The sequence below is a fragment of the Jaculus jaculus genome, chromosome 16, assembly GCF_020740685.1.
Source record: "Jaculus jaculus isolate mJacJac1 chromosome 16, mJacJac1.mat.Y.cur, whole genome shotgun sequence".
Taxonomy (NCBI): Eukaryota; Metazoa; Chordata; class Mammalia; order Rodentia; family Dipodidae; genus Jaculus; species Jaculus jaculus.
In genome coordinates, this window is record NC_059117.1 from 49,515,779 (window position 1) to 49,542,921 (window position 27,143).

General features: G+C 45.4%; 1 protein-coding gene and 1 pseudogene across 14 annotated transcripts in view; one reads left to right on the plus strand and one right to left on the minus strand.

Moving 5' to 3' along the window:
* Positions 1–27,143, minus strand: part of Erc2 (ELKS/RAB6-interacting/CAST family member 2) — a 1,023,973-nt gene that overhangs the window by 78,726 nt on the left and 918,104 nt on the right. The gene's annotated exons all lie outside the window — the stretch shown is intronic.
* Positions 15,921–16,814, plus strand: LOC101615994 (annotated as a pseudogene).

Sequence of the window (27,143 nt, forward strand, 5' to 3'; positions counted from 1 at the left end):
CCCCCAAGAGCTATGAAAGCCACAGGGCCTGTGAAACTGCTTTTATGTTCAGGCTGAGTGAACTTGAACACGTAGCTTAACTTCTCTAAGGCTCAGAACAGGAAACAAAATCATCCTGTAAGTAGACTGACTCCCAAACAAATGCCAGGTTCTTCACACATATTCTCCCTTTCTGCCCCAACTGCATGCCTGTCTCCACGTGTTTCTAGGATGTTACAGGATCACAGGGTGTAACACACAGAGGCATAGATGTGGGCTTTGAAATGGGACAAACTGACTCTTACCTCCATTGCAATTAGCAAAATACTTTGTTTTCTTTGTGCCTCAGTTGTCCCATATGTCAAACAGGCATTGGTGGTAGCAATTGTTGCCTGGGGTTACCTGAGAGCTGTGAGCTGCCAGGCAGGAGGCATTCTGCCCAGACCTGGGCAAGAGCAAGCACTCAATAAATGTCAGCCAGTTAAGATGATCGTTGAACTTTACGATTCACTGATTCCTTGCATGCCTCTGTATCTGGAACGATGCTGTGTCGAGCAACAGATGCTGGGGGAGTTTTCCAGATTCTGGGGACCCACGGGGGCGGTGTGACGGGACACAGCAATGACACGGCTGGCTGGAGAGGGACATGAAAGAGAAGGCAGGGCTGGCTTGATGACCTGGGTGGGGGGGCTATGTGGTATTCACACGTTTTATGACCTCATCTTCCATTTGCAGGCGGCCATGGTCTGTCTTCCGCTGCTTCTTCCCAGCTGTCTGGACCCTCTCGACTCCATGTATCACTTCCCACCCGAGGGTGCCCGCTCACTGAGAGAAGACCCGGTCACACAGCATCAGCCTAAGTCATGAAGCCTGTCAGCAAGATGATTTATGAAGGGCTGTAGATTTCTGTCCTGGGTGGCATGACCTTCCTACCTTCAGACTGCTTGTTAATGCAGCTCACTTATTTTTTGTTTTGTTGTTTTCTGAATTGTTCAAAGTAGGGTTTCTCTCTAGCCCAGGCTGACCTAGAACTTCTTCTGTAGTCTCTCAAGGTAGACTCAAACTCATGGCAATCCTCCTACTTCTGCTTCCCAAGTGCTGGAAATTAAAGGTACACCACCACGCCCAGCTACTGCAGCTCACTCTTGACCAGTGAGGTCAGTGCACACCGGGTGTGTGTGAAAGTTGAGGAACTAAGAGAACGTGCTCACTGATCCCCACATTTGTGCCTAGGTTAGACACTGCCTCCAAAATAGTAATCATTGCTATGATCGGCAGCTACTTGGAGTCCTTACAAAGGCCAGGGCACACTACCTGTACTATTTCTACCTCCAGTAGAACCCTGAAGAGTAGGTTCAGTTCGTTCCATGTGACTGATGAGTCCTTCATGTAAACTGCAGTCCTTCACGTAAAGTGACTCCCCTGAGGCCACACACCTCAAAGGCCCAAACTGCCTGGCTGACCATCAGAACTCCTGTTTCATGCACATCATGGGAGGGGTTCAGTGTTTCTCAAATCTTGATGAGATCTGTCAGGATTTTCCTTGCCAATCACACCTGAAGAAACACTGCCCTCCAACACTTTTATCTGCTGAGTCACATGACAATCCTATGTGGATGTTAAGTTAGGCCTTCTCCCTTCCCCCAAGGGCAGAGAAAAGGGTGACCAGGAAGATTCCTGTGGCCTTGGGAGGAGCCAGGGGTGTGGTTCAGAAGGCCCTCTGGATCTTCAGGACCAAGTGGAGACCTTAGGTGAGTCACTGTGGGCCAGAGCCTCACTGGCGCTGGACTCAGCATACATGCATTGAGCAAGTGGCTCCAAGGCGGTGAGCGGGAGGGTCGGGTGCGTGCAGGACTCTCACTTCTGAGCCGATCATCCAGGCTGCTGCTGCAAGCTCCAAGGTCCTAGATGAATAGCTCAAGTCCTCTTGCAAAGCCCAAGTCTGAAGGGCACCCATTTTCTGGGCGACTTTGAGGCCCTGGCTAACCCTATGACCACCCAAGAGGGCCACACAATGGGCAAACGGCAGCACCTGGGTCCTTTTTCTCTGAATCACGGGCTCATCAAAAACATAATTTGTACTGTCTCTTCCCCCACTTCTGGCCAACCCAGAGTTCTAGTTCTCAGACCAGCAGCATAGCAGATGAGCTGGGCTCTGTACAAACTGCCTTGGTTCAAGGCTCTGCTACATCACTCTCATTAGCCCATGTGACATGCTGAGAATTCCCTAAGCCCTTGATAACCACATCCGCAGAGTGGGGACAGAGAAATCAAACTCCCCAGTAAGGCCCCTTAGAAAAGCCCTTGGAGAAGACACAGAAACAAGTTACCAAGTTCCTGGTGCAGTCTTATCCTCAGGGGTTGCTCCCTCCCCATCCAGGGCGCAGCACAAGGGGATAAGTGAGAGCAGAGCGTGGACTGGAGCCCTGGCTCCCAGTCCAGCTGTAGTGGGTGATCGGAACAGCAGAAGAGGCCTGACTGGAGCTGTGTGCCAAGCCTCAGCTATGCATCCCACACCTGACTAGTTCCAGGAACCATCCCCCACACAGGTACTTTCACTAGCCTATGGGACAGAGGAGGGAACTGTGATTCAGAGAGGCCATGTGTCGTTTGCTTGAAGGCCACCAAGTGGTGATTTGAACCTAGCTCCGAGGAAGGTAAGGACTGGTACCATTTACTTGTACAAAATAATCCCCCAATTTAAATAATTCACAAACTAGTTTCTACCCGCAACTCTAGATCAGAAACCTCTGGCAGCTTATAGTACAGTTGATATCCCAAGTCACCCATCAGGGGAGGAACTGTGATGAATTTATATATTTGAGAGAGAGAGAAAAAGAGGCAGGTAGAGTAAGAATGGGCATGCCAAGGCCTCCAGCCACTGTAAATGAACTCCAGATGTATGCACCACCTTGTGCCTCTGGCTTACTGAGGAATCAAACCTGGGTCCTTTGGTTTTGCCAGCAAACACCTTAACCACTAAGCCATCTCTCTAGCCCCTGTGATTCTTTTATAGATAAGGAAGCTAACTGCTCAGAGAAGTGAAGAGCTGGGGTTCAGGGCAAATTTACAGCAGGGCCTTAACCCAGACCTGCGAATTCTGAGCATCTTCCCTTGCTATGGCATGCCGTCGCCCTTCTTCCGCCTTCCGGCACGAGCAGAAGCCCCACTTTTCCTCTCCCACTCTGAGTGAAGACAGGCGAAGGAGGTGCGGCTGCCAAGTAAGCCTCCCCTGCTGTCCAGCCCTCCTGCTGCCTGGCCTGGATTTCTCCCAGCTCTCTTTATGGCAGCTACGGCCTCTTGCTGATTCCCAGTCCTGGGCTTCCTATGCTACCCACGTCAGAAAGTGAAGGGCAACAGGAGTCTGCATGCAGAACTCAAGGGACACATGCGGGGAGGTCACTCAGCAAAGGTGGCCTTTCCGGAGCCCACTCGGAGTCCTAGGAACTTAACCTCTAGGTGAGAAAAGGAACGAGCTGGTGCTTTTTCCTAGACAATGGGGGTGATAGAAAATCAAAAGACAAAGGCTACTGAGATATCATTTGCCTTGTCCCCAAAGGTACCTTCCAGGCTCTAGAGACCTGACAGAGCCACTCTTCAGCCGACCACCTTCTCAATTTCACAACCAATTTTTTTAAACCATCTTTTTCTTTTTTTAATTTTAAAAATATTTATTATTATTTATTTATTTGAGAGAGACAGAGAGAGAGAAAGGGAGAGAGAAAGAGAGAATGGGTGTGCCAGGACCTCTAGCCACTGCAAACGAAAGATGCATGCTCCACCTTGGGCATCTGGCTTACATAGATCCTGGGCAATTGAACCTGGGTCCTTAGGCTTCACCTTAAGTGCTAAGTCACCTCTCCAGCCCCCTTTCTTTTTAATTTTTTAAAAAATATTTTAAGCTGGGCATGGTGGCACATGCCTTTAATCCCAGCACTCAGGAGGGAGAGGGGAGAGGGGAGAGGGGAGGATTGCCATGAGTTCAAGCCACCCTGAGACTATAGAGTGAGTTCCAGGTCAGCCTGGGCAAGAGTAAGACCCTAGCTCATAAAAACAAAAAAAAAAAAAAAGAAAGAAAGATATGGGGGGTACTGGAGAAATGGCTTAGCAGTTAAGGTGCTTGCCAGCAAAGCCAAAGGACCCAGGTTCAATTCCCCAGGTCCCCATGTAAGCCAGATGCACAAGGTAGTACATGTGTCAAGAGTTCGTTTGCAGTGGTTGGAGGCCCTGGTGCGCCCATTCTCTATCTGCCTCTCTGCTTCTCTCTCTCTCTCTTCCCTCCCTCAAATATATATATATATATATATATATATATATATATATATATATATATGTATGTATATATATATATATTTGCAAGGACACAGAGAGAAAGAGAGAATGGGTATGTCAGGGTCTCTAGCCACTGCAAATTCCAGATGCAGGCGCCACTTTGTGCTTCTGGATTACGTGGGTCCTGGGGAAACAAGCCCGGGCCAGTAGGCATTGCAGGCAGATACCTTAACCACTGAGCCTTCTCTGCAGCTCCCTAAACCCTCCTGTGTTTTATTGCATGCTGTGTGTTCAGATTTCATGAAGTTCATGAACTGCTATGAAACTTAAGACAGGTTTGTATTCTCATTGCATTGATTGCTACTTTTTAATTCTAAATTCCACCCACCCTCCCTAGAAAGAAGAAAAAGAAAAAAAAAGAAAAGAAAATCCAAGCTGAGTCAAAGTAAATTTATGCCAGTTGAAAGGAGAAGGCCAGCCCCAAATAATTCTACTAATAAAAGACCAGTGAGAGATGGAGCGACTATAATAAGACTACATCCTCATAAAGTTCCTTTATTTGTGATTGCCGAGTCACTTGGGGAGCTAACGTTAGCTCATCCAGGGCAGAGTCTCAAATACATCTGCTCCCTTCAGCTGCCTCCTCGCTGTGCACCGTAAACGCTAGAGCTCGGCAGGCTCAGGCTCAGGCCTTAGAGGTGGGTTGGGGGAGCACAAAGCAGAGGAATTTTATAGCAGCAGAAATGGAAGCCAAGAGCCTGAAGACTTCCCCATGGTCACCGGATGAGTCAGGCTGAGCCCTATACAGAGCCCAGCACGCAAATGCTTTGGAGCCTAAAGAGAAACCCACTGGGCCTGGTGATGGCCACAGGCCATTAAAAGAGGCTCAATAACAACAAAGGCCATGTCCCGGGAGCTCTTCAGGCCTCTGCACAGATCCATGGAAGAAGAAGAAAGAGGGAGGCTAGAGAAATCATCACAGTGGGAAAATTTCAATAAAAAATGTAGAGAGGGGCTGGAGAGATGGCTTGGAGGTTAAGGAGCTTGCCTGTGAAGCCTAAGGACCCAGGTTCAATTCCCCAGAACCCCTGTAAAGCCAGATGCACAAGGTGGTATGTGTATCTGGAGTTTGGCTGTAGTGGCTGGAGGCCCTGGTGTACCCATTCTCTTTCTATCTGCCTCTTTCTCTCTTAAATAAATAACAAAGTAAATGAAGTCCCAATCATTTGCTTTTAAAAAATGTAGAGAGATGCAAATATTTTCTAAGGCCCCACTGTGTTGTCAGTACCACCGCTGGGAAATAAAGCAGCCATGGTTCCTACCGCTCCGAGCTGCTCATCAGGTTGGAAACCAGCAGGTGCGATCAAGACTGGTATAGCTCTACACCGGGGTGGGAGGGGCTCCTCCAGCTCAGGGTCAGCAGCTTTCTATCCTGTGACCTCTACTGAGGTCTGCCTGCTGAGTGTACTGGTGCCCACTCTTGCCCCTGTCACTTTAAAAGATCCTTCATACAAACCCATATGTCAACTTGTCACACTCCTTGCTTCCTTGTCCCCAAATCCTCTCTTTCTTTCTTTTTTCTTTATTCTTTTTCTTGTTTTTAAAATTATTTACTGTTTTAGAGAGATAGAGAATTAGCGTGCCAGGGCCTCAATCACTGCAATCGAATTCCAGACACTTCCACCACTTAGTGGACATATGCAAACTTGCACTTGCTTCATGTCTGGCTAACATGGGATCTGGAGAGTTGAGTTGAACATGGGTCCTTAGGCTTCACAGGCAAGGCCTTAACTACATAGCCATCTCTCCAGCTCTTTTTCCTTCTTTTTTTGTTTTTTTGAGGTAGGGTCTCACTAGCCCAGGCTGACCTGGAATTCACTATGTAGTCTCAGGTTGCCTTGAGCTCACAGTGATCCCCCTACCACTGCCTGGGATTAAAAGCATGAGCCACCATGCCTGGCCCCGGCCTTGCTTTCAACATGTTCTCCTTTGCTACAGAAAAGCTCTGGGCTGGGCATACCCACAGACCATACCCACTAATCACCCAATCTTGACTTCTGTTCAGAGAGGCTTTCTCATGCTTCCTATCTCAAGTAGCCCATCTGTGGGACACTGTTTTATTTCCTTCAAGGCAGGCAGTTGCTATGTGAACTTCTCTGTCTTGTGGATTTACTTACACACTGACAACTCCCCCAGTGTTAGTTAGCTAGGATTAAGTAATGAATTGCCCCACAACTCTGTGGCTTAGAGGAGCCACCACATCTTAATATAAGCCAAATCTAGCTAAGTGCGGTGATTGTCTGGCCCTGGCTAGTCTCACATGTGTTGATTAAGCGGCTGATTATGGCTGGGTTTTCCACCTGTTTGGGGGTTGGCCAGCTAGGACAACTGGGCTCACTTGTCTGTGCCAAGCCTGGGTTTGTTTGCACACAGGCAAATTTCTGATGGATGAGGACAGGAATAGGTGTGCAAGCACACACTTGTGTGGAGCTCACAGATCACCTGTGGCTAAAACCAAAAGCTGCCACACCTTTCATCCCACTGCAGGGTACAGGTCCCAGTGCGCAAGTGAGTTCAGAGCCACGTGGAGGGCAAGCATCCCTTCCCTTTCTGGAAATTACTACAAAGTGTCAGTGCAGAGAACATGGGTATAGGGATCCCCAAGAAGTGAGAACACTTTTACAACCAGGATGTCTGATGTTCTCCTACAATGTAAGTTCATGAGAGGAAGTATGCCATTGAACACTTGCCCCACACCATACAGTTGTTCAATCACTCTTTGACTAGTGCGTGCGTTTCACAGTGTTTGCTGTAGTTTTCGATTTGGGGGAAAAAAGTGGCACAGACCCTTTCATAACACTGGCTTCAGGGACAAGGTTGTGTTCCGGGTTAGACACGTTCCAACAGGCATCTGCTCTATGGAGCTGTTCTGTGCCTTGAGGCATATTTGCCTCACGGGATATCAAAATCCACGTAATCGCAGGTCATGTTCTAATGAGGTTTTGCTACACATGCTTGCTCTCAATTTAGACAGCAGGCCCTGCCAGGTCTTCCTCCAGCTGCTGGCTTCAGACCTCTCTTTCCAGAAGGATAAGAACTGCCTGTCAAAACGCAGAGCTCTAACAATGAAATATACAGCGCATGCTGTGGGAAAGCCGTCCGTTTACTTCCACGGCCGCAGCTGGTGCGCGCGGCTTGAAATGATTCATGCCTCCACCGGCAAAACAAGCCCGTCTACAGGGTCTCTCCCGAGCCGAGCACATCCTCCACTCTTGCATGCCCCGCTCGCTTTGGCCTCCTCTGCATGGGAGAGGGATGCTCTCTCCTGTGTGGCTCCTGGCTCCAGGCAATATACTGCTACAGTTCTTGGAAATCTGAATGTCTCTTAAATCCTGCTTCAAGTATGTACACATCCATAGTAAGCTGTGATGCGTAATTGAGTATCTCCATGGCAGTGGCAAGGGGTTCAAACAAGAGAGTCCACAGCCTCGGGATATAGGAAGAGAACTAGAAAGGTGATAAAGTGGCTTGTGGATAATTGAAGTGAGAGACAAAATCTCGGAAGAGAAAAAGGGCTTTGTCACTCTTTCCAGACGTGAGTATATAAGCACTGCTTTGAGGCAGCAGCAAGTGCCTCTCTCTCTCTCTCTCCTCCCTCCCTCTCTCTCTCCTCATTCTCCCCTCTCTTCTCTCAGAAACTTGTATACTACAGGATTCTATTATGGAGGGAATAGTGCCAGTAGAGGCCAAAAGATAAAAGCTATCATTCTGTTGAGAAAAACTTATTTTAGCCAACACACACACACACACACACACACACCACACATTGGCTTTTTAATGTCAGAACTCAGAGGCTGGTGACCAGGAGAGGCTGAACTCCTTTCCTTTGGAAATCACTGCCTACCTAGGTCAGGGGTCCTCAGAATGCTACCACCTCCCACAAGGGCCTTAAAATCATCTCTTCAAATCAAAGGTCTAGCTGATTTCAGAAGGGTGCAGGGTAGAGTGGAGTCCAACAGCTTGGCAAGCGGGAGGCTCTCATTTCCCTGGTCCTGAGCCATGCTTGCAATCCGAAAGGGAGTCTACAGACCTGACCACATGCATACACATAATCCCAGAGACTGTCTTCTTCAAACCCCGCCCAGGAACTTTGCTGGCCCACCATGCATAAAATACAGACTGAGTACTGCAAGCGTGGACCAAGTAATATTCTACATACATTCAACAAAACACTCGCTATATAAACCTAGCTTGGGTTTAAAAATGAAACTCGTGGTGAAGCATACGAGACACACGATGATAGTGGCAGGTGGCAGGTATGACTTCAACCAAATGAGAGGAGGACACTGAAACAGGGCAGGTGGCGCTGGAGCAGTGGTTTGGATGAGGTGAGGGCCTGAGTGGGCAGCTCTCCGGAAGATGAGGATTTTAGGCAGAGAATAGAGCCAAGAGGCCTGTGGTAGTACAAAATGCTAGGTAGGAGTGGAGAGGATCTTGGGCATCATCAGTTTTCACTTTTTATTCTTTGTCTTTGTTTCTCAAGGTAGGGTCTCACTCTAGCCCAGGCTGACCTGGAATTCACTATGTAGTCCCCGGGTAGCCTCGAACTCACAGCAATCCTCCTACCTCTGCCTCCCAAGTGCTGGGATTTAAGGTGTGCACCACCACGCCTAGTTAGTTTTAACTGTTTTAAAAGCACTTTTACTTATTTATAAGCAGAAAGAGAGAAAGGATGGGCATGCCAGGGCCTCCAGCCACTGCAAACAAGCTCCAAATGCCTGTGCCACCCTGTTCATCTGGCTTCACATGGCTACTGGGGAATTGAACCTGAGTTGTTAGGTTTTGGCAGGTAAGTACATTGAACACTGAGCCATCTCTCCAGCATACCATCTTTTTTTTTTTTTTTTTTTTTTTTTTTTTTTTTTTTTTTTTTTTGCAATGGGGTCTCACTCTAGCCCAGGCTGGCCTTGGAATTCACTTAGGGTGGCCTTGAACTCATGGCGATCCTCCTACCTCTGCCTTCCGAGAGTGCTGGGATTAAAGGTGTGCACCACCACACCCAGCTTTTTACCAGCATTTTTTTAAATGGTAGCATTGGGTGACATCCGTTGGTAATCCCTTAAGGAGTCAGTTTTAGGATGCTCAGAAGAAAAACAAAAGTAGTTAAAAATCTTTCCTAATTTTCCTGAGCCTTACTTCTCCCATTGCTACTTCTTTAAAAGAGTAAAAAAGTAAATGAGAAAGAGAAACACAGTCTAAAAATGCAAACACAGTAATCAGTCCTGGGTTAAAGGCAGTTGCCCGCAAAGCTTAATGACTTGGGTTTGATTCCCCAGTACCCACATAAAGTCAGATGCACATACATCCGGAGTTTGTTTCCATTGGCTAGAAGCCCTGGTGTTTGTTCGATCGATCTATCTATCTATCTATCTATCTATCTATCTATCTATCTATCTACCTACCTACCTACCTACCTACCTACCTACTTATCTATCTCTTTTCTTTCTGCATGTAAAGAATAATTAAATAAATCAAGAAATATGTATAAAAGTAATAAGTTCTGCCGTGGGAGAAAGATGACATGAGTAGAGTTATGCATCTGGTTATGGACTTAGCTTCTTTAAGATATAATTTCTCCAGTGGCTGTTGACCCAGAGGGCTTCAGATGTTCAAGAAGCAGCATGCATGCACAGAGAAGAGCTGGGGTTCATACAGAGTGAATCCATCTTTTGTGGAAGTTGAGTTGAGGGTACAAGCAACCAGGCTTCCTAACCAGTGGTTTCTAGGTTCACAGACAGATTCCTCCAGAAATGATATAGAACACTTCCTGTGCCAGGCACATTTTCCTGGAAGACACTTTAGACCTTCTAAGAGACTGTCACAACCTCCTCCAAAGAGAAGACCCACTGACTTCTCATAGAGCCAAGTCTTCCCTTCTCTTTCAGGATAGGAAGGTAGGATTCGGCAGGGTGAAATCTCCCTGGGAGAACTCTGTCATCCAGGAGAGTACACCCATTTAATATCTCATGGATCTCCACCACAGTCATGCCCAGTGCTATGAACACAGCACCCACAGAGCATCTGCTATAACAGACATCCTGTGAGGGCAGAAAGTGTGTCTCTCCCTGTCACACAGAGCCCTGTGCCCAGTAAATACCCAAGGAGCATTTGTAGATGGATGATCAAACCTCTTCTCAGAGATGCAAGTCCATCCAGACACCAACCAGTGTCCAGACAAGGGGTGGTATGGTGCAATCTGATACTAACTGTTCTCAAGGATCTTGGTTGGGGGCTCACACTCAAAAGTTGGCTATTGATATTCTGGAGTTTTCTTTTAAAATAATTGATCTGAGGGTAAAGAGATGGCTTAGTGGTTAAGGTGCTTGTCTGCAAAGCCTAAAGACCCAAATTCTATTATCTAGTGCCCATGTAAGCCAGACACCAGACACACATCATGGCATATGCGTCTGGAGCTCATTTGCAGTGGCTAGGAACTATGGCACGCCCATTCTCATTCTCTCTCTCCCTCTCTCATAAAGAAATAAATAAAAGAAAATTATCGCTGTATCTCAATGACTTGAATTTGCACAATGGACTCTCATTTCAATGTGTTTAAAACTAAGCCCAAACTGCTGACTGTCTGTAGTGCATTGCTCTGGACTCCACACGATACAGAACTTTAGCAGCAGGGCTCCACGTGCAACCGGCCCTTGCTGAAGGAATATGAGCTGAACCTGACTAAAAAGGTTTTTTAAAGCAGGATGACAAAGGTAGCCAGAGTCCAAATTCTACCTTATAACAAATAGCCGAGAGGGGTCTTGGCAAGCCACTCAGCATCTCTGAGCCTCAGTTTCCTGGCACAGGATCAACTCAATATGTCTGCATGGTTATGAGTGTGAGGCTGTGGAGGGGAAGCCCTGGATTGAATAATGACTTAGCATTTTGCCTAACAAGTGGCCTTCTGCAGGTAGCCTGTGTTCGTTTAAGTCTTCTCATTTGAAAAAATAGGAATCATAAAGTTTTATTGACCAAAAATGGACCTACTTAGAACAGGCTATGAATATAGTAAGTTGCAAGCAGTTACTGTGCTGGAGTCCTTGCTGTGCTGGGAGGCGTTGCAGTTGTTAGCGCTCTCTGTGGACCACAGCGGCACACACATAGGCCACACTAGGTCCCCGAGGAGCTCGGAGAACTTACTCAGAGGTACCTAGTTTTTTCCAGGTAAGAGGAAAATGTCGTTCTTAGCCATGAACGATGACCTCAGGAAGAAGTGGCAGCTTAGCAGTTAAGGCACTTGCCTGCAAAACCTCAGGACCCAGGTTCAATTCCTCAGTACCCCTGTAAAGCCAGATGCATAGGGTGACACATGCATCTGGAGTTGGTTTGCCGTGGCTAACAGCATGTCTTCTCTCTCTCTTTGTCTGCCTCTCTGTCTCCCTCTTTGTCATAAATAAATAAATAAGATATAAAAGATGGTGTTTATCTCTTGTATTAGTGAATATGAGTATAGGGAAATCACAAGGTAAAAATCAGGCATTTATTAGCTAATGGAATAGTTTCCAGTCAGGACATTCATTCATTCCCTTTGGGAAAGGGGCATGGATATAGTGTGAACTGTCAACTTCTCTCATATTGGTGGGGTACAATTCTATGTCAGAAGTGTGCTTGGAGTGGTACCAGAAGCTGAGGGAATCTACTCGGCTCAGGTGACAGAACAGTCAAGTGCATGATGGGAAAATCCCAGCTTTTCCTATGTAGCTAAGGACTCAGTAAACTGCTTCCCCTGTGTGGTCTTCAAAAGGTAGCAGAGGGGCCTACAGGAAGCCCTTCCTGGCAAGTACGGCCACCCCCTCTCTAGTTCCCTCACAACACAGAAACAGGGCGGAAGTCCAGGCTATCAAGACCTTCTGCGCTAGAATCTTGGCTCCCCTGCTTGTTAGTAATACAGCTCTGAGGGAGATGCCCTGGCCTTGGTTTTCTCACTTGTAAACCAGTAGCAAGCAATGTACCAGCTGACCCCAGGCAGGCATCGCAACCACCAAAAGAAGTACCTCATGAACAGCACTGTTGACCACCCTGCCGGCATCACTGCGATCAGAAAGCCCGCCTCGAGGGAACACAGCAGAGGCTCGGACCCTGTGACTAAGGTTTGATGCCAGTGTCTGCTACTTCTTAGCCTGCGTCACATGAGGCAAGGTACTTATCATCTTTCAGACTGCAGAAAAGATGGCATAAGCTGAGGCTGGACATCATCGGCCACAGCAGTTGGCAAACAGCAGCAGGAGATTATGCCAACTCACCTTGATGAACTAGGACTGGGAATCTATCAATGTCCACCCAGCAGCACACCTCCTCCAGCCTGGGCTCACAGCATCTTTTCCTTGCCATCTGGAACACTAAGTCATAAAAACAACCTTCTTCCCATCAGCTGCTTTTAGCTGGGTGCTTTGTGCCAGCAACATGAAGGTGACTGCAAGAGACACCTTCCCACTCACTCCACTGGAGACACAGATGGACTTTTACTGGAGGCCATAAACTTCCACCTTTACCAGTCCCCCCCCCACACACACAACATGTTTCTGCCACTTAAGCCTGATAGGCAGAGCAAACCATGGTCGGGACCTTCCTACTTCTTAGCTGCTTTTTACAGGAGACTGCCAGAGCAGTTGGGGTAGAAGGACACATACGGGAATATAACATAAGACAGAGAGCCACAGCTCCCGGGAAGATTGACAGTGCAGCCTCGCCAGCAAATTGGACAGCACTGGGGCAGCCTTCATGCTGAGAGGGAGGGTGTCCAAATGGACGGCTTGTCTCAAGGCCCAAGATTTTATCTCTGAGTCATTGGACAACAAGAACCAGGCCTGCCTTCCAAATACCTGGGGAGTTACAAATCCAAATACGGTCTTGTCTTGGCTGTTTCGGAAGTCTGATGGATGTCAGTCCATTTGGTGTGGGGGCGGGGGAGTGGGGAGTTGTGTTCAGGCGACACTGGCCCCTTTCTGGCCAGCTGCTCCTTCCTCTGTGGTGCCTGACGTTCATGATTAGGGGTTCATGGTTTACCACCAAGTTCACGGAGCCACCCTTTAGTCAAGATGCTCTCTAGCATATCCCAGGATAGGTACCCAGGATGGTCTCTGTGTTTGTCCCATCAACTGGGTAGCACTGTGCAGACTAAATCCTCCTAGTGATAAATCTCTAAATGGAGGCTCTGTCAAGGCTCCTGTTCAGGGCTTGACTTTTCATACCAGTAACTGTCCCCTGGACAAAACCCTGCTGACAAGCTTTGCATGTTTACCACTGAGTGGAGACTGGGCTTCATTCAGCCCAATGGTCCCCATCAAGCTGTGGCTAGGTCTTAACAAACGAGAGAAGGAAAGTCCCAACACCCCTTCCCCACCTTTCTCTAGAACTTCAGGGGTTCCAGACTTTGAAGATGAGATTTTAGACATGTGCTCATTGGTGTTATTCAAAAGAAAAGATTGCAGGCAAGATTTTTGCATAAATTGCAGTGTTTGAGAGTTTTTTGGGACACATCCGTCTGTCACCTTGGATGGCAGCAAAGACATATGTTGGCTGTGCTGTAATTCAGACCCAGGAAAAGGTCACTGGGCATGCTCTGTGGCTTTGAGGTCTATTTTGACTCTGGGTCCTTCCTTTGTGGTCATGTGAGTGGCCACCTTCCTGATTATTAGGAACACAGGGTGACCTAGAAAAATCTGCAGGTCTCATGGAAATAAAGGAAGTACAAACAAACACAGCTGGTTTTAGCTTTGATGCAGATACACAAGGCACGACAGAGGAGAACCGCAGAACAGAATCAGAAACCAGATTGCTAGAAAGAAAAGAACCCCCCCGCCCCGCCCTCCCAGCCTTCAGCAGCCTTGGAAGGAAAGGCTCCAGGAGGCATGGGGAAAAGATCATGTTTTGGAGCAGGGCTTCAGGGAGAGGAATCTGTGGTGGTTGATTCAGACGTCCCAGGTGCAGGCCCAACTGCAGTCATACTCCTGTGCCCAAGCAAGCCAGCAGAGGGACAGGGATTATGGGGTGGGGGTATCAGGGAATGACAAAGAAGGAGCCAAGTAGCCATTGATAATTCCCCAAAGACAGAGGACTGGAGAATGTCAATGAAAGGAGGTAATAGCTTGCTCATAGAAAGGGAAAGCAGAGACACCAAAGCTCTTCTGAGATCTATGCAGAGAGCCCTGGCATGAAGGCATCCCAGGGCAATCATGCTTGGAGCAGCCCGTGGAGCCACAACGTGTTTCTGTATTTTGTACACCAATTTGAAACCATCTTAGACCAGGACAAAAGAGGATTTGAAACACAAAACTCTCTTCAGAAATCCACTGCACTCTGAGAAAAGAGTTTTTGAAAAAATATATATTTTTAAATTTATTTGGAAGCAGACAGAGACAAAACAAGAGAAAATGGGCATGCCAGGGCCTCCAGCCACTGCAAACAAACTCCAGGTGCATGCACCACTCTGTGCATCTGGTCCCATGTGGGTACTGCAGAATCAACTCTGGTCACTAAACCATCTCTCCAAGCTAAAAAAATCACATTCTTAAAAAACAAAACAAACAAAAAAACTACATAGCTTTCTAAGTCTCTCAATCTCATGATCTAGACTTTCCCACAACCTCCTTAACTCCCTCATCTGTGGAGAAGCTATAACCTCCTTCAGAGAAGTACTTTTGCCATCTTATCATTCCTTCTCTGTATAAAACATTTAAGTTGTTAAAGTTTTTTTTTGGCAACATCTTTCAAATATGCTGAATAAAAGTGAAAATCATATTTAAAAGACTCATGTAATGAGTGCCCAGTGGAATATATGAACATTTTGTCATAATCTCTTCCTTTTTCCCCTACTTCTTTCCATGACTCCCAAATACACATCTCATTTAGAGTATTGTTTCTATGCATGTTTATTATGTACTTACTAGGTTATATTATATGAATTCATTCATTAATATAGTATAAATGTGAGTGTTTTGTAAAGATTTTTAAGTTTATTTGCAAGGAGAGAGAAAACAGAAAATGACAGAGAGAAGGAATGGACACCAGGTCGTCTTGCCACTACAAATGAACTCCAGATGCATGTGTCACTTTGTGCATCTGCTTTTACGTGGGTATTAGTGAATTGAATCCTGGCTGTTAGGCTTTGCAAGCAACTGCTTCTAACCACAGAGCCATCTTTCCAGACCCCCTTGAATGGTTTTACATTTTAAATAAATATTATCATGCTGTAGGCATCATTTATTATATAATTCACTTCATTCATTCAACATGTTGCGTCTGCCCTACATTGCAGTAAAAAAAAATATGTGCCTCAGCAAAAATGGGAAAACTAATATATCATTTATGGGTACAAGGGTGAAACTTAATCCATATCTCTCACCCTACAAAAAATTAATTCACAGTGAATTAAAGATCTTTTTGTAAGAATTTAAAATTAGGGGCTCAGACCAGACCGCGAGATGGGCCGAGCGCATTGGGTGGTGCTGCGGAGTCCTGCACCGCCGACCCACCGCCCCTCCCTGGGCCCTGCTACGCTTGCCCGCGAGCCCCCAGCGCCCCTAAATCCTCTTGGATAGGTGTCACGGGGTGAGGTGAGAGCAGGCCTGGGGAGGTTGGTCACCGCTGTGGAGCAGGAACTGTCACTCAAGATGATAGAAGTACTGACGACCAACTCTCAGAAAGTGCTACACCAGCCGAATACCCGGTTGGAACAGGAGTCCAGATGTCGGCCAAAGGTCTGCGGCTTGAAACTGATTGAGTCTTCCCACGATAATGGCCTGAGGATGACTGCGAGACTGAGGGACTTTGAAGTGAAAAATCTGCTTAGTCTAACTCAGTTCTTTGGTTTTGACACTGAGACATTTTCTTTAGCTGTGAATTTACTGGATAGATTCCTGTCTAAAATGAAGGTATAGCCAAAGCATCTTGGGTGTGTTGGACTGACCTGTTTTTATTTAGCAGTAAAACTTACAGAAGAGGAAAGGAATGTCCCATTGGCAACTGATTTGATCTGGATAAGTCAATATTGGTTCACGGTTTCAGACTTGATGAAAACAGAAAAGATTATATTGGAGAAGGTGTGTTGGAAAGTCAAAGCTACAACTGCCTTTCAATTCCTGCAGCTCTATTGTTCACTCATTCAAGAGAACTTACCATATGAGAGGAGAAACAGTCTTAATTTGGAGAGACTGGAAGCTCAACTCAAGGCATGTCACTGCAGGATCATATTTTCTAAAGCAAAGCCTTCTGTGTTGGCTTTGTCTATCATTGCACTGGAGATCCAAACACTGAAGTGTGCAATGTTAACAGAAGAAGTAGAAAGTCTTCAGAAACATTCCAGGGTAAATGGCTGAGATTTGACCTTCTGGCAAGAGCTTGTATCCAAGTGTCCAGCTGAATATTCATCCAGCAAGTGTTCCAAGCCTGACGTTCAGAAGTTGAAATGGATGGTTTCTGGGCGCACCGCACGACAGCTGAAACACAGCTACCACAGGGTGACCCACCTGCCAACGATTCCCGAAACCATTTCTTAGTTTCCAAATTTGGTGGTTACTCTCTGATGAGGGGAAACTTTCCAGTGTGATAATTTTCTTTCTCAGCTGAAGAATTGAAATAGTATCTTCAAAATAAATGATATGAAGTTGAAATAGAAAAGGGAAAAATGATTTCACTGATCTAATCAACTGTTACATGAAGGTGTTTACCATGTACAAGACACAATACTCTTAAGAGAAAGGAATTTCCCAACTCCCAAAAATGTTAAATTTTCAGCTTTAAAACCAGCATTCTCCAAGCCTGATTTCCTTTTAAATAGTACTAAAATGGTAGTTTTTTCAACTTTGACTACCATCTCACCATGTTACACAGACCAAGTAGGATAACAGCACCAAAAGCTCCACCCACATATGAACCACGCTGAGCATGTGAGCTGATGAGCAAAGGCATGATGAGTAATGCTGGCCAGGTGAGCTCTACATCGGCATCCTGGACATTGCTAGGGTGTCTCAACACTGTTGTTAACATAGCATAGCTAGCTATAGTGGTTCAAATTCTAGAAAGTAATATGTCCAAAAATGTAAACTTGGTTACTTATATAAACTATATATTCTTGTCATCTAAATTTCTTAATTCATAGTGATGGTTTCTCTTTTTGTATTCAAAACTAAATGTTAACATTTAACACCTCTACACATGATTGCTGGTGATATGTAGGCAGACTTTGATTAAGTTGTTTTTCTGTTGTTTTTGGATACTATCATTGCAGCAACAAAAAATTTCAACACCTTTCTCCATGACCCCAGGCTCAGGATTCCCTGTTGGAGAGGATTGAAGCAGTGAAAACTCAGAATGTCACAACTAGACTGGTGTGGTGTTCTCAGCTTGGGACAACTGCCCAGTTCGGTGCTTCGTAGAATTTTTGAGATTTGAATTCACCTGTGATGCATTCAAATCAAAGCTAAAGACATAAATGTGAAGTAATAGTAATAAGCCTGAGGAGGTAAACTGTGATTCGCAGTTTCTAACACTGATCTAATGTTCTGTATTGGATCAGTATATTTAGGTGGTATTGAAAATGGTTAATGAAATTTAAATCATGAGGATTACATCAAAAAACATTTCACAAATGCACTTTAAGGCAGTGTAAGGGCTAATACTCTGGGCAGTTAATATTTCTTAGCACCCATAATGCAAGCAGTGGATAATTCTGACATGAGGTATTCCTTTAAACTTGAAGAATTTTATACAAAGCAAAAAATAGTTTGGCATATCCATGAATATTTCTCCTGAAAAACAGGTGATTTTGTATCCATGATTTAAAAAAAAAAAAAAAACTTTTTATACCGAATCTACTCTTTCAATCTAGTCACATTTGTTTCTACTATATTGATAGCTCAGAATGAGTTACCATTTTAAAAACTTGCTTTACCCCAGGAAAGTAAACTCGGGCCAGATAAAGTACTCCAGAAGTTTTACTACAAATTGTTTTTATAAAGCTACCATTGCTTCTAATGTAGAATTTTGTTTTAAAAGGAACAGAATATGCTTGTAGAAATTCCTTAGGGTGTTTTAAGAAAAGTATGAGATCTCTGAGGTAGTTAGCATTCATGATTCTCTATGTTGGTCCATGAATGTGAGGAGATCTGTGGCGTTCAAGTGTCATAAAGAGTACTCAGTGTAAGGGACAACCTGAGTTCATCCAGAATGGCTGTAACTAGTTTTAACATAATTCTATGGAAAAATAAGTGGTGAAAAATAAACCAAAGAATCAGTGTATTTAATCCTTAGCTTTTGTAAACCATATCTTATAACTATTCAGTTTCCCAAAAGGCTGATATACTTCAATATTTGGTAACCTCAGTGTTAATTTCTGAGTTGGGAGAAGTAACCTAACCAACTACATTTTTGTTTGGTACCAGGGGGTATACCTTTCAATAAAACTAATGAATGGAATGCAAAAAAAATAATGATTTGAAATAAAAAATAAGAAAACAAAAACTTTTCAAGATATAGGTAGAGGCAAGACTTTCTGAAAAGAATTTTAATAGTATGGTATAAAATTAATTCTAAGAACTGACAAGTGGGATTGTATAGAACTAAAAGGCTTCTGTGTAGCAAAGAAATAAACAGTAGAGTAAAGATATGATCTACAGACAGAAAGGACAGCTTTGTACAGTATATATCTGAAAGGAGGTAAAATCTAAAATCTATAAAGAATTTCAGAAATTTAATATCAATAAACCCATCAACAGATCATCTAATCAATAAATAGGCAAGCAAATTGGGCAGTTTGCAGATGAAGAAATAGAAATGGTCAATAAATATTTGAAAAAAATATTCAGCACTTTGGCCATCAAAAAAATGTAAAAAAAAATTGAGGGCAGGAGAGACTGCTCAATGGTTAAGGTGCTTGCTGGCAAAGTCAAAGGACCCAGGCTCGATTCCACAATATCCACGTAAAGCAAGATACACAAGGTGGCACATGTGTCTGGAGTTTAATTGCAATGGCTAGAGATCCTGATATGCCCATTCTCTCCATCTTTTTCTCTCTCTAACAAATAAATAAATGTGTTTTAAAAGTTGGAATTAAAAAAAAAAAAAAACTTGCAGAGGTAGGAGGATTGCTGTGAGTTCAAGGCAACCCTGAAAATACAAAGTGAATTCCAGGTCAGCCTGAGCTAGAGTGAGACCCTACCTTGAATAAAACAAAACAAGCAAACAAACAAAAAACTGCACTGAGATTCCATCTCACCCATCAGAATGTTATCATTGAGAAAAATGAATGACGAGTATGTGGGGACAAAGGAACACATATATACCACTGGTGGGCATGTAAACTACTGTGGCCACTATGGCAATAATGATGAAGGTTCCCCCAAACTAAAATCACAACTACCATGTGATATGTCCACACCACTCCTGGACAGAACTGCCACGTGATCCGGCCACACACTCCTGGGCAGAATACCACATGATTGAACCGTACACTCCTTGATATATATTCAAAGGACTAAAACTCAGCTTACTGTAGACACTTGCACATCCATGTTTATTACAGCACTATTCATAAAAGCCAACACATCTAACCAGCCTAGATGCCTATAAATGGATGAATGAAAAAGGACAATGAAGCATATATACACAATGGTGTTTAATTCATCAATAAAGAAGAATTAAATCATGCTATTTGCAGGGAACTTGATGGAACCAAGGATCATATTAAGTGAAGTAAGCTAGTCTCAGACAGACAAATATTGGATTTTCTCACATGTGCAGAAGAAGAAAGGTACTACTTGTTTTGAGGAAGAAGACCAGCAAGGGGGGAGGAGGAAGGATGGGATGATGAATATGAGCAGAGTACAGTAACAATTATGCCTGAAAATGTCCTACTAAAATCAATAATTTTGTATGTTAACAAAAACAGTAAACATCTTGTGCTTGTCATTTGTTAACTCAGTCGGATGAATGCAGTGTGTTCTAAGGCTGTGATGAGTCCTGTCACACAAATACACTAAAGCTTGGTCATTACAAAGTTTCAGTGGTCCTACTTGCACATGCTGTTTTGCGCAGAGATCCACCATTCCCTTAGCATGTATATACTTGAGGTCACACTACTATGCCATAGTGAATAGCTAACATAAACAGGACTCATTACTGGTGAATGACTATCAAACAGGGATGGAAAAGCCACACTGCAGAGTCAGGGCATTATCCTCTGTGGTAGCAGGTTTTCTTTGCAGAGCTGATCATCACACTATGTGTCAGGTCTTGGCTGAGCTACTCACACATCCCTAGTAATACAAAGCAGGCTTTAGCAATTCCGTTCCACAGACAGGGCAGCCGCTTATAAAGGGTCACTTGACAGCAAGAGACAGGAAAGCCCTACCAACCCGTGGACAGTTGTCTTGTGGTTAAAGCATTGGCCAGTAATCAGTTGTGTCTGGCTGCAGAGCTGTTACCAAGTAAATGCCATTACCTTTCAAACAGCAAAACTTCCTTTTGCTTTGACCTGACACATGACTGGAAGCTATGGGTCCTTCCAATAATGCTCCCCAAGTGGCTTAAAAGGAGAGATGGTTCAGCAGTTAATACACTTGCCTGCAAAGCCTAAGGACCCAAGTTTGATTCCCCAGAATCCACATGAGCCAGATGCACAGCATGGCTCATGTGTCTGGAGTTAATTTGCAGTGGCTGGAGGCCCTGGCACACCCATTCTTTCTTTCTTTCTCTCTCTCTCTCTCTCTCTGACTTTTTCCCTCTTTCATTCTCTCAAGTAAATAAATATAAATAAAGAAAATATTTTAAAAAGCTGAGTATTCATCCCTAAGATGCTCCCCAGGCTCTTGTCTCTCTACTCTCTACTTACCTAGGATGTTTTCTGTTTTTCCTAAAAGGGCAGGAGGAGGAAGTCTTCTAGCTGGGTAGCTTCCCAGGCCAGATCCCAGCTTCCAGACCCAGAAGCAATGGTGTTCACAGGCCCACCCTCTCCTTCCAGTCAGGACCACCCCACAGTCCATCAGGACAGCAGTCACACAACTTGGAGTATTTTTCTAAGAGAAAGAATGACATCAATTTGGGGCCAAAGGCCAATGGAATGCTAAATAAAAAGACTCATGAGCCTGGGAATCAAAGGGAGAGAGGGAGCTGGACATCCTGGCCCGATTCAACTCCAGGAATGCCTTCTCGTGGGGATGCCACCCACCCACACCAGTCAGCACTGGAGGTGTTGGCTTGCCCACTTGCAAGCCTGTGCTACAGGAACCTGCACTCCTACGATGGCCAACAGAAAGCGAACAACAGGGGACTCTGACTCCTGACTCCAAACGCCCACACATACAAAGAGTGGGTCTTCCCAGAGATGCTACTCCTGAGGACATGACCGCTGCGCGCTCTCGGGTTTAGTTCACATTCGTCCTGCTGCATCAGCCCTCCCAGAGTCAGGTGGATGCAGGTGGTTGTGGCGCTTTCCCGGACGCTTCAGGGACATCAGATTCCAGGACTCTGGAGCTTTGGCAGCCCTGGAGTCCGGCTGGCCCTGGATCTGAGTCGTCAGTTGTACATCCTGGGCCTGTGACTTAACCTTCCTGTGACTGTTTCCTTGGCTGTAGACAGGTAACATTGCCAACTCCATCTAGCTATGGCAATTATTTTTAAAATAATGTGCTCTTAGCTGGGTTGGGGGATTGGCATTTCCTGCTTAAGCACAAGGGCCTCTCAGGCGCTAGACCACCAAGTTCAGCTCCCCAGAACCCAGGTAAACAGCTGGGCGTGGCTATGCATATCTGTACCCCCATTCTGTCAGGGGTAGAGCTTGACTTGCTGTGGCTCACAGATGGACCAGCTCCCAGTCGATGGACAGACCCGGTCTCTATGCAGATGAACAGTAAGGGAAGGTCACGTAACATTTTCTTCTGGCCACCACGCTCACACACGTGCACATGCCACTCATCATGCAGGCACATGTGCGTGCCTGCGCACGCACACATGCACACGCACACACGCACACACACACACACACACACACACAGGGTTCCACAGTACTTGGCACAATGGCTGGCACACAGTTACCCGGACTGCTTGCTGGCAGAATGACTCTGTAAGAATTAGAAAGATGCCTACCATTACCAGAAGTAATTCTGCAAATTTACCATGACTCAGCAGCAAATGTCCCCTTGCAGTTGTGTGTGGTCAAACTACACAGTTATGAGCCTTCGCCATGGTGAGAGTAGAGTGACCAATCTTTGATTGGGGAAAATAAAACCACCAACACCCTGAGGTCTCCATAAGGAGTATTGGGTGACTCTGAATTCCTAAGCAGCTTATAAATGAATTCCCTCAAAAAAACAAAAGTGTGCAGAGCTCATGGACAGGAGTGCTGGGGAGGGAACAGAATGCTGTTGGGCCATAATCCCAGCAGGAGACAGGCCAAGCCCAAGAGACTGGCCTCATCAGTCAGGGGCAAGTTGAAGGTTTGACAGCCAGAAGGTCACTTGTAGCTCAGCCCACCCACAGGACGTACTGAGGAGTGTACTTGGGACAACAACACATGTGAGAGAAAATGCCCATGACCTGCACATCCTGCTCCTCCCCTTTCTTTGCCTTGAGAAACACTGCATTCTTAAAAAAACACACCATGATCTTTTTAAAAATACTCGTTTTTAAATAGATGAGACAACAATTTCACTTAAGAACGGGCCAAAGAAATGAATAAGAAGTTCTCAAGACAAGAATGACCAATGAATTAAAATAAATAAATAAATAAATGGGAAAAAAAAAAAGAAATTAATCTGGGGCTGGAGAGGGTGCTTAGTGGTTAAGGTCCTTGCCTGCAATGCCAAGCCACCTGGTTCAATTTCCCAGGACCCACTTAACGCCAAATGCACCAAGTAGCACATGTATCTGGAACTCATTTGCAGTGGCTAGAGGCCTGGAGCATATATACTCTCTCTTTCTCTCTCTCTCTACTTACAAATAAATAAATATTTTTTTAAAAAATGAACATTTATAAGAACTAAGCTCAACTGGAGTAAGATAAATGAATATTGCAACAGTATGAGACCCTTTGGATCTCATCTGATTGTCAGAGCTCTCCCATTCGGCTAGCAGGTACATGAAACTCCCAGCATTGTGGAAGTTAGCAATCTTTTCTGCAACTTAAAGAGAAGTCAGAATTCTATTACTTGACTCCACATAATACACAGTGCACCATAAATGATGCTTAATATGGCCTCGTTTGATGTCCATAGAAACCCCGGAAACAGCCTAATGCCCAGGGAGGGGGACACTGATTAAATGGGGTTTCCCTGTAGCCAGGGGACAGCCCATCTCTCCATGTGGACCTCAGGGAGAAATGTGACATAGTGTCAAATAAACTGCAATAGCCTCAAGATGAAAACTATGCATAATGCAGTTAAAAACATCAGAAATTATCAATACAAAAATCACATGTGTGTATGGGTGTAAAGTAGAGACATGTTTTAAATGAGGGAGAATAACTAAGAAGGACACATGCGAACTGCCGACATTTGGAACAGCTGGGGCTGAGACCAGACTGCCCAGCGGAAGGAAGGTGGGCCGTTTCCTCCCCATTCTGAGTCTGTACACAATACTAAGGGATGGAATTGTGCTTGAATTTTACTTGTGTAATTTTTTTCAAGTAAAATTTCCAAAGCAAATATTCTTTACCCAGCAATTGAGATATATTGGGGAATGTTTTCACACCTATCTATCTATCTATATTTATTTATTTACTTGAGAGAGAGAATGTGGGCATGTCATGCATGCCAAGCCTTCTGCAAATGAACTCCAGATGCAAGCACCACTTTGTGCATCTGGCTTTATGTGGGTACTGGGGAATCCAACCTGGGCCATCAGGCTTTGCACACATGCACCTTTAACCACTGAGCCATCTGTCCTTGCCCTGATTCAAGTAATTTTGATTAAGCTTCCTACTTAGTCTTCAGCAGGTGGAGCCCTGTAAAGGGTGATCTTGAGTCCAGCCCTACTAGGTGTGTCCCGGGCCATTCTGAGCTCTGGCTGTGCATGCTTGCTGCTGCTGGGCCATTCTGAGCTCTGGCTGTGCATGCTTGCTGCTGCTGGCAGTTCTCTCTGCTGAGGGTGTGATGAAGTGAGCCATCCTCTTCCACCATGATGGAGCTTCCCCTGGAATCTGTCAGCCTGAAACAAACCCTTCCTCCCATAAGCTGCTTTAAATCAGGTGTTTGTCCAGCAACAAGGTAGCTGCAACAAGCAAGCTTTTGTTTTGAAAATAAACACCCTGCGGGGTCCCACACTTTCCACGCTGGCCCAACAGCCTTTGTGGATGGACGCCCTGCCTGCCCTGCCCACACTGTGAGCAGATGTCTCCCTTTTGCTCTTAGGAGATCTGACTGGCAGTGTGCTTCTCTGTTTTGGCCAGGGTAGCTAGGGGAGTGTCGCCTGGAAAGAGCGGGCAGTGTGTGGGACACGCAGTGTGTGCGACAGGCAGGCTCTGCTCCCTCGTTTGCATGCTGATGCCATTCCTCTGCCTGGCCAGAACCCTCAGCTTCTGTCCACAAAGACAAAATATGCTTGGTTTCAACAGCCGGAATGAGGAATGACTAAAGTACCTCGGGTCAGATTACTGAAGGCATTGAAACTCATTTATCTCAAAGGCAAACCTACAGGTGTAGACACTGCGGTACTTAAATGAGAACAGTCCTGGCCTCACCCAGCTCTGCTGAAAATGTTTCCTTCTCCCTGCTCACCACTGATAGCTAACTGACATTCCTACTTGTTAGAGAATCATGCTTTGCAAGGTACTGAGCATGTGGTGGTCACCTTCTCGTTGCTGGGACAAAGCACCTGATCAAAGGCAGCTGATGGAAAGACAGGCTTTATTCTGGCTTACAGCAGTGAGGGGAAGCTTCGAGATGGTAGGGGAAAGCATAGCATGAGCAGAGGCAGCAAGCGGAAAAATAGCAGCAGGAGATGAGCCAAACTCTGGCAAGGGGGAGTGGGTTACAACAGCCCCTAAGCCTGCAACAGCAATACAACACAGCCTCCAACAAGGCTCCACCTCTCAAACTGACACTAGCAAGGGACCAAGCATTAAAGTCACAGTTAGAAGCAGGAGGATAGCTGTGAATTCAACATCAACTGGGGACTACAGAGTCAGCTGGGTTAGAGTGAGACCCTATCTTGCACCTCTGCCCCCACCAAAAAGAAAACACATGCGTGTGTGAGAGATGGCATAGTAGTTAAGGTACTTGCCTGCAAAGCCTTAATACCCATGTGTGAATCCCCAAGTCCCGCATAAGCCAGATTCACAGGGTGACACAGTCGGGAAAGGTGGCACATGCCCCTGGAGTTCAATTCCAGTGGCTGGAGAGCCAGGTATGCCCATTCGCTCCCTCTCTCTCTCTCACATAAAAAGGCCAGTCTGTTGAGCTTGCATCCAAAAAACCCCATGAGTTTATGGAGGACATCTGATTCAAACCACCATAGTGCACATGGGAATAAAAGTCCCTCACATTTAAACAGGACAGCAAGTACTTGAAGATTTGTTATTCTTTTACCCACTCAAAAACCTCTATGAGCCCCTCACATGCCCTGGTTTCTATGTAACATGTCTGTGACAAAAATGGCAAGTAAGCCAGACAAGGAAGCAAACCCTATTCACAGGAAGCACAGGGATAGCTGAACCAGCCAGGCCTCAAACCACCCACTTGCTTGGCTCCTGACCGTGTGCGTCTGCTAAGGATGGAGTGAGGTGTTTGGCTTCAGCCGCTGTCTTATCGTGATGGACATCAGTGACTCTTGGTTGTTGAGCACAGTGGACATGAAGTCAGAGGAATCAGTCTGTTGTGGGTGTGGGAGAGCTGAGGGTCAGAGGTAGGATACCAGGGTCCTCATAGTGCATAGGAGGTCCCAGCATGTAATATCTCTTCACACTGCTCTCCGCAAGTCTTTGGCACCATGGGTTGAATGCCTCCATTACTTGGGTGATTCTTTGTCTCTCACCCAGACTCTTCGTGCCTTCAGAACGCCTCCTATTCTCCTAGGAGGTCTCATTCACCTTCTTTAAGAGAGTGCAGGCCATCTAGCAGGAGCCCCACCTAGTGATGACCACTTTGCCTGTTTTTTTTTCCATCACGGTGTCATGGATGCGATGGGTTACCCCACTCACCTCTTCCCTTTCCTCCAGGATCAGTATTTAACTTTTCTTCCTTTTGTACCTTCGCGCTGGGTTTCCTCTGGCTCCCTCCTCCTCCTGCCCAAGAAACCCCACTCTCCTCAGTCTAGGACAAATGTTTCCACTCTGCAGCCTTCTCATTCTTGTGCCTCAATGTCTGTGCCTTCCACCACTAACCCCCTGGATATTCAGCTCTCTTTTGTGTGAGCATTATTACTGGACTCCCAGACCCACAGCAATGAACTTCAGTAGCCTTCTTCATCCTACCTTCACTCATAACTTCCTCTCCTTGAGCTCTCCTTTCTCTGTTTCAGAGACTACCCTTGCCTATGCCCCTACCTTGCTGCTTGCTCCTGCAATTTATGTGTCCAAATACTGCAAAAGAAAAGTTACAAAACATCTAATACCTTCAAGTTTCAGGGAGGGGACAGATGTTAGCAGGATTAAATGACACAGAATAATACTTCTTACTTAATTTTTTCTAAAACAAATCTTGTTTCTAAAGCACACTCCCATGCATGAATAGCATTCTGTGTTTCACTCTATAATACTTTTGGTAAGAAAAATAAAACTTTTAATGATCAGAATTGCTGAAACAGAAGCTTGGGGACTAATGATCAGATCATTATAGATAATTCTGCTTTTTTCTCAAGTTCTTTGATTATATGATAACTTCTTAGGCTTTCATAAGCATCTAGGG